Here is an 8,752-nt window from a genome sequence, read left to right on the forward strand (position 1 = left end):
TGTGTATCCTTAAGTTGGGCTGAATTAATTTAATTATTAATAGCTTGTGTACAACTTAAGTAACTCACCGTTGATGCATAGTGAAATTTGATTTTAATAGCAGGTTGCATTCTATATATATATATATATATATATATATATATATATACTAGGTTTTTTAGCCCGTGCGTTGCACGGGTGTGTAAAAAACCGTGCAAAAAAATATAATTTGCAGTTCATATTGATATGTAAATAGCGATACTAAAAAAAATAGAAAAAGAAAAATAATTATTTATGAGTCCGTGTTGTTGACAAATTTTAAAAGATCTTTTGAGTTTAAGAGCCCGTGCTGTTGGCAAATTTTAAAAGTTCGTTTGAGTGGTGTTACAGTAACTTAATGTCTAAACAAAAATAATAAAAAGAAAGAGCCCGTGATGTTGACAAATTTTAAAAGTGATTTTGGGTGGTGTTAATTACTTGAAACCTGAAATTCTTTTATATTGTAACAAAATCATATTTATATTGTAACAGGTATTTAGTTTGCTAGTATATTGTAGCAGTTATTGAAATATGATTTTAAATATAAATGCTTATATATACGAAATATAATTTTCAATTCTATTAAAAAGCAAATTTTATTTTTAATATACGTGTTTTTAATTTATTTAAAATAAATAAAAGTTATTTTTGGGGATTGATCACCAAATCTTAGTACGGTTAGTTATTATTATCTTGTTTCTAATTAAACATTTTCGGATCATAAATTGCACTCGTATAATATCATTGTCTATAATAATTTTAAATAATATATATAATATATAATCTATATATATAACAATCCATAAATAACTTTCAACCGCAATCAATAAACTTTTTATTTATATATATATATATATATATATATATATATATATATATATATATATATATATATATATATATATATATACACACACACACACACACACACATATATATATATATATATATATATGTGTGTGTGTGTGTGTGTATATATATATATACACACACACACACACACACACACATATATATATATATATATATATATATATATATATACTAGATTTTTGAGCCCATGCGATGCACGGGGGATATAATATTACTGATTATAAATAATCTTTTATTAAATTAGTATCAACAACAGATACAAATATATTTTTTTAATCACCAAATAATTTTATTTTAATTTGTCGAACAATTATTTTTTGTACGTTGTTCGATTATTATATGATTAATGATTGTAGATAATTCATTAATTCGAGTAACAATTGGTAGTTGTTTTTAAAAATGTGAATGCAAACATTTAGAAGTTATGATACGTAATTAATAGTTGAATGATCTCATAAAAATGAAACATAGTTGTAATTTTTAACAAAAAAAACATTAAACATACATTATAGTTCAAAGATGTCCCAAAAACCAAATACATTAAAAACATTTCCTAATTTTAAGTCTACAAGTGTTGCAACACTTCTTTGAATACAACATTTTTAGTTTTGTTGGATATTTGATTATCCTTGTCTAGAATTAGTATCTTTATATTCCTTGCCGATTTGTTACCCGTGAAAGTGCAACATATAGTTGTCCATGACTAAAGACAGGTTTTGGTAGAAATAAACCGACATGCTCCAGTGATTGTCCTTGACTTTTATTTATGGTCATTGTAAAGCACACCGACAACGGATATTGTTTTCTTTGGAATCTGAAAGGTATTCTCTTGTCCGTAGGAATGATTAGCATACGTGATATAGCTGTTATCTTCCCCAAAGGAACTCTTCCGCAAACAATCTTAAATCTTAAAATGATATATCAATTAACATTATTACACAAAACACATTACCAAGAGTTGGATTACTGTTTCATAAATTTATCATTTTTTGTTTTTGTTAAAGTGTGTAAAGCATTGGTCGTTATTGATAGCATGTTTTTGACGAAACACTTTAGTCGTATACGTATTGAAACATAAGGATAGTTAGATTTGAGTTTCGTAAATGCTATAAGTAAATTGAATGAGAATGAAAAATGAGTTATTGATGTTAGTTCAAAAAAATAAAAATTGAAAAGAGTACTTTTTTTAGTAGAAGTAACATTCATAATTAATGGAACACAAAAGACATAGCGTACGATTGGCACCGGGTGAAAACTACCATTTCTCTTTATTGGTTCTAAGTAGTATTGTTCTGAAATATTACATGAAACTCTTGATACAGCCTTAATTGGTCATGATCTGTAATATCTAGTGTTGTTTTTGTCATAGTATTAATTTTATATGTCTTTCCCCCTTCATTTTTTTAAAGCCAAGCTTTATAAATTCTATATAAACTGTACAAAGCATACATATACAATGGATTATGCATGATTACAAAAGCAACCCTACTTTGAAGTACGTTGTTGGTTAACATACGACAGACCAATGTTAATGAACAATTAACTAACTTAATATCAGGTAATGCAAATAATCAATTTGTATTTGCAAATTTTAACAAATTTACATATGATTTTGGTTTTGGTTTGTTATGCAGGCGATACGAACAGGTTGGGCACATCTGAATGTTAATCTTGATGATCTAGACAAAGATGTGGTAAGACTCTGACTATACAACTTAATATCAGTTGCCTTGCATATTATTTTAATGCATTAATTAATGGTACCAAAATTAAGTAACAGTGATAATTCTATGCATTAATGGTACCAAAATTAAGTAACAGTGACATAGTGAAACCAATTTCAAGGTTCAATTACTTCCTTTTGATCAAAGCCTTAAATTTGCAGTACATAGTGAAACCAATTTCAAGTAAAACTAATAAACACTGAAATATTTATCTGAAACAAAAGGTTCAACTTTTACCAAGTCTATCAAAAGATTTTGGTTGGCATGATCCGGGGGCTACATTCATTGAGCAGTTATGACAGGGCTCAATCTTACTACACAATATGACGAAGCCTCACCCTGAAGATAGATCAAACAATAAAATCTGTAACTATAATATTTAATTAAATTAAATTAATGTTGTTGACCATATGTCAATCACGTAATACGTATTGTACAATTACTCGTATTAGGTCTTGGTATCATACTATGCATGGAAAAGGCGTTATCACATTCGGGGTTAGCCAGGGAATATGTGAAATATGTTAACACGTATGCAACATCCACAGGAGACATCAAGTAGTACGAAGCTATTGTTTGTCTCGGAGTAACAAACAGCAGCAGATTAGCCGTCATTCCAACACCCACTTTTCCAATATCATCCGAAGTCACTGAAGTGGTACCCCTTTTATACTCCCTGTAGAGATCATTTGTTGCTAACTGCAACAATGAATTATAGTAACTGTTATTCAGAATGATGAAATAAGCTTAGTATCTATTCACTCTAAAAGTGTCAAAATGGGTGTTAAGGTAATGGGTTATAGCATGTTCAGGTAGTCTTTATATGGGTCACGCAAGGTTGCATAAATCGGTCAGAACTTTTTAGGTGGTATTTGAAGGTTGACCAAGTTTGACTTTGAATGATTTTGACCGAGCATTGAAATGGATCAAAAACAACCCATTTACATGGTAATGGATCAAAAACAGCCCGTTGGTCAACACCACTTTCACAACCTTGGGTTATAGCAAGTTCGAGTAGTTTTTACTTTTTAGTATGAATCACATGAGGTTAGGTTAAACCTTTCCCAATAATATTAAATATATAAAAATAAAAAATTAATGTAATAAAAGTACACTTTGAAATACATTTACCCTATTTCACATGTTTCCTTTTAGCTATAAAAAAAGCTAAACCCATTTGACCCGTTACACATATAAAACATAACCAAAAACGACCCATTAATATATATTGAGGTACATACCAAATAAGACTCAAGTTCCCCACAATCTCCACCAACATATATTCAGTCCACACATACGCAAATAATTTTTAACTAATTAATAATAAATAAAATAAGTAAAATGAAATGCAAATATTTGAGTAAGAAAAGAAAACCTTCAACACCATCATCCATATCTTCTTCCATAGTGAAAAAAGGAACAGTTGATTCAATACTTTTCATGGCTCTCTTTTTATCTACATATAATTTTTGTTAGTTTGTGTACCATTATTTCATGAACCACTGGCAAGAATTGATGATAACGTTTGGTTCTAGATCAACCTCAGTCAAAACTTCATCATATCATTAAAGAGCTTGCCTGTTAAAGCAACAACCCATCCCTACATACACGGCCCCTTGAATCCCATCTGCCCCTGTCGAGTTGATCTACAGATTACAGTTTCAAACATATAAATAAGGGAAGTTCGAGTTTCTAAAAGCAGTGGTAATAAGAGATGTTTATCGAAAAAGACATTGTTTGGTCTAACATATCAATCATGGTAATTAACCTGTCAAATCTTATAGGGAATTGAACATAACATGTCTTCTTTACAAAAGCAGGACCCAAGCATCAATCCCTTGACTTATATAACCACTTTATTGTTGAAGTAATGATCACAAACAACATTACGAAGATAAGCACCGTTTGTTAGTACGGTGGACACTCTAATATGTAAAATAAATAACAGGTTGATCATATAACAATCAACAGATCATATGCACAGAAAAAAAGAAAACTTGATCCTATACTTATTATAAAAAAATAAAGTGATAGATAGATAATAGTAAATGTGAACAAACCAAAGCATTCATAACACCAGCTTTCTTGAAATGTCAGAGCCCGAGAGACGTCTCTCACGAGAAACCTGTATCAAATTCAGAACTTCACTCGAATACAGATTCCATAATATGGAGGCCCGCCCTGGTACATCCCACCAAGATGGCATCTTGGACCAGCTGGCGGCAGGTTAGATTGTGTTGGGTAACCTGAAGATGGACCATGATGTCCACCATCACCATACCCTCCTTGAGTTGGCTGTAATCTGTTCATAGATGATGCAAGATTGTTCAATGATAATTTCTACAAAAATCAAGGCTATTATTGGAACATCATTAAAATTTAACAAAATTTCAGTTAATATATGAATCGGTACCTTCGATTTCATCTTGAAAACTATCATCTAAATACTCTTACTTTTTATTCGTGGTTGTTTTTGGTGTTGTTATTATCACCTTCATTAGAATGAAATCCTTCTTCACAATCTATCAATGGCTCACAAGCTGAAATTTTAACATAAAAAACATTACTAAAGCTGTTTACGTAATCCGTAATCCTGAGTCAGAAAGAATGTCACAAACCCAACCTGAAATGATCATTAACACCAAAAGATATAAGTATAGAAAATTGATAATGATTTACTAAAAGATCGAAATGCAAAAATATAAAGGTTAGTATTTCAAATGAGAACTGCTTTAATGAATTAAAACAATGTAGCTGAATATGGCAGCCTGCATTTTTGTTTAGTATTAGTGCGAAGTTAGATTGACTTTACCTTGTAATCCAAATAACAATGTCATTGCAAGATCCTGCAACAAAAAGTAAAAACAGTTTATTTTACTACTACTTTACTAACAGATATTGGGAGCCAATTTGATTCATTCTGCTGTTAAAAAAAACAAAAAAACTCAAATTTGATTAAAATGATTTGAAAAAAGTGACTAAAATACCTCATGTTCTTTCTTCATTAGCATAATAAGAACAATAATCTCTGGAACAAAACCCTAAAGTCGCAAGCAACAACATAAACTCGAATTTCATTCAAACCCAGAATCGATTTACGAACATCAGTTACAACCCAAAATCGTTCGCACCCGACATCTTTAACAACATAACGTCGATCTGTTCGCTATGAAGGTTGTTCGTGTATTTGCCGGAATTTGTAGCGTCGACGGCAATGGTGGTTAGGTCATGGTAGAAATTGATGTTTCATTTGTAGAATATGATATGAATATGATGTTAGGTAAAAGTTAAATAATGAAATTGGGACTGAGCATATATGGGTTTGAAGCGAACACCCAAGTGTACAATTAAAACACAAATGTTTGTTTGATTAGATGAGATTAAGAGAAATCTACACCTTGAAATAAGTACTTGGAAATTGCCTTCCTGTTCTTATCTGGTATAATCTGAAAAGTAACAAAATTATGAGTTATTTTGCATTATATTGTAAGGATTGAAAAATTGTAAAGAATGAAGATGAATTACAATGATTGCTGCTCTGAAATGGAAGAACGACATTAATTAGGGCTAGGGTTTGAAAAAAATAAAATACCTGGAAAGATTTGAAGCTGCAAAATGGAGAGAGAATATATATATGTAAATCTAAATTTTTATCTTTTGATCTTGAAATGGTGAGAGAATATGGAGTATAATGAGAGGTTTTGCTTTGGAAAATGTACTATATTTTGAAATACAAATTTGAATTTCTTGTAAAATGTAGCTGATTCAATTGGAACAAAGGTTCCAGAAATCGGTTCTCGGGGAGTTCTCGACAGGGTCTCCAAAACGAGAACTCGGGAAGAATTCGGGGAGTTATCGGCGGTTGACTTTTGGGATTTTATTGAGTTTTTTCCGAGATTTGACCGATTTTACCGAGATTTAACCGATTTTTTTGAGATTTGACCGATTTTTCCGAGAATTGACCGATTTTTCCGATATTTGACCGATTTTTTGGAGATTTGACCGATTTTTGGTCGTTGACCGATTTTTTGGCCGATTTCAAAACGAGTTCTTGCCAGGAATGAAATTCCGAGTTCTCGCCGAGTTCTCCCGATTTTTGCAACCATGATTGGAACCCATGTGGGTTTAAAATGAGTTTTGTATCTATCTATCTATCTATCTATTTATCTATCTATCTATCTATCTGTCTATATGTATAGATAATGTGTGAGGTAAAATGGAATAGCAACAAAATGGTATATATGTGGCTTCTCTCCTAGTTGGCCCATAAATTAAGGGCTGAATGACATGTGGACAAATGGAAATAGATATATGTATAGTTATAGATTATATATATATGTATATGTATATATATATATATATATATATATATATATATATATATATATATATATATATATATATATATATATATATATATATATTGTTTGAGTGCGAAGCGAGTTAGACAAGGATTTGAAAAACGAGAAAAAAAAATTCGTTGCAGCTTTAAGCCACGGTGCGGCTTAACATTTGGATTGAGGTTCGAAAGTCCAATGCTGTCGGGTTCGAAATCATGCATTAAGCCACAACGCGGCTCCTCCAGGTGCGGCGTGGCTTAAGCCTATTCGGGAGTTCGACGAGGAAAAACGTGTTTTCTTGTTCCCAAAGTTATTTCCTTGTTGAGTATTGCATATTTAAGCATCTTATTGTAACCCATACATGCATCCACGAAAATTATCAATAAAAGAACTCTCTTTGGTGGCCGAGGATTAAAGTAATCATTCGTGATTACATATAACCTCGTTAAATTCTCTTGTCTTTATCGTTTTTGCTAGTTTCTTCATATACATCAATTATTTTCGTTTATTGTAAGTGGGTTTGATAACCTAGGGTTATCAAATCTTGTTAGGGCTCACGTGCTTTATTCCTAACAAGTGGTATCAAGAGCTTCTGTTTGGTTTCACAAGAACAATGGTAGAAAAGAGTGATGTCACTACAACAAAAATGACCTTACGGCACCCCCAAAAGTGTCCCATTATGTGCCTGTTTGGTACCCTTTTGCTTTTGGCACCCTTTGAATGTTGGTTACTAGATAAGCCGTACCTAAAGGGTCAAAAGGGTACCAGAAAATAATGACCTATAAGGACCCCCAGAAAGGTCCTATCATGTGACGATCTACGTTAGTAATGGGGTTTCGGGAACCTTTATTAAAGGTCCTAAACACGTTTTTGGACCCTTTATTGAAGGTCCTAAAAACTAAATGGGACCCTTTTTTACGATGGACACTGGTCCTTAAAAAACATATTAGGACCCTTTATTACGAAGGAAATTGGTCGTAAAAACATATTTGGGACCCTATATTACGACCGGTAAGGGTCCTAATATAGGTATCCTGTAATGGCCATGATATCAATATGAAACCCTAAATTAATGTGACTAATTGAGACTCTTTATTACGATGGACAATGGTCCATAAAAACATATTGGCACCCTTTATTACGAAGGAAATGTTCCTAAAAAAACATTTTTGGGACACTTTCTTTAGGCCAATATGGGTTCTAATATAGATATCATGTAATGGCCATGATATCAATATGAAACCTTGAACTAATGTGACTAATATAGTACCTCTAGAAAGGGTCCTAAAATATTTTTTGTAATTATCATGTCATAACCATGATATTTAGAAGGAACAATTTACTAATTAGTACACCCAAAAAGGGTCCAATAAAATGTAATATGTAATGGTCGTGTAATGGCAATGATGTTGGTAGTTCACGAATAAATTTTTTTAATAAATTTTTTTAATAGATCCAAAAAGGGTCCTAAAATTATATTCTATCATTTGCATATCATCACAATGATCCCAATGGGATATGTATGTATATTTATATTTATATTTATATTTATTATATTTAATATATATTTATATATGGATTTATTATATTTATATTTATGCTTTCTTTAACCAACGTGGACATGCAATTAATAATTTCCATTAATAAAATTCAAACCAAATAACATAATATTGTTGCAAACTTAACAAAGGATAAATAAGTAACACACTAAAAAAACATCCAACAGAAAAGTAACTGAACATTTTTAAAAAAAAGCAACAACGTCATCAAGCATTAGTCCCTGCCAATCATGCGAGC

The 8,752-nt window shown here is 31.2% G+C and overlaps 1 long non-coding RNA gene across 3 annotated transcripts; it reads right to left on the reverse strand.

The window, feature by feature from the left end:
* Window positions 1-2,778: 2,778 nt before the first annotated feature.
* LOC139862908 (uncharacterized) lies at window positions 2,779-6,181 on the reverse strand. 3 transcript variants are annotated; one of them, XR_011764318.1, is made up of 9 exons: window positions 6,141-6,181; window positions 5,603-6,061; window positions 5,428-5,461; window positions 5,029-5,155; window positions 4,676-4,917; window positions 4,384-4,469; window positions 4,157-4,261; window positions 3,991-4,071; window positions 2,779-3,314 (listed from the first exon to the last, which is right to left on the reverse strand). It is a non-coding gene; the product is annotated as an uncharacterized lncRNA (long non-coding RNA). The 3 variants fall into 3 exon arrangements; XR_011764317.1 differs by having other exon boundaries at window positions 5,029-5,461; XR_011764320.1 differs by lacking the exon at window positions 4,384-4,469 and having other exon boundaries at window positions 5,029-5,461.
* Between the last annotated feature and the right edge of the window lie 2,571 nt (window positions 6,182-8,752).

The sequence above is a fragment of the Rutidosis leptorrhynchoides genome, chromosome 1, assembly GCF_046630445.1.
Source record: "Rutidosis leptorrhynchoides isolate AG116_Rl617_1_P2 chromosome 1, CSIRO_AGI_Rlap_v1, whole genome shotgun sequence".
In the NCBI taxonomy this organism is placed as follows: domain Eukaryota; kingdom Viridiplantae; phylum Streptophyta; class Magnoliopsida; order Asterales; family Asteraceae; genus Rutidosis; species Rutidosis leptorrhynchoides.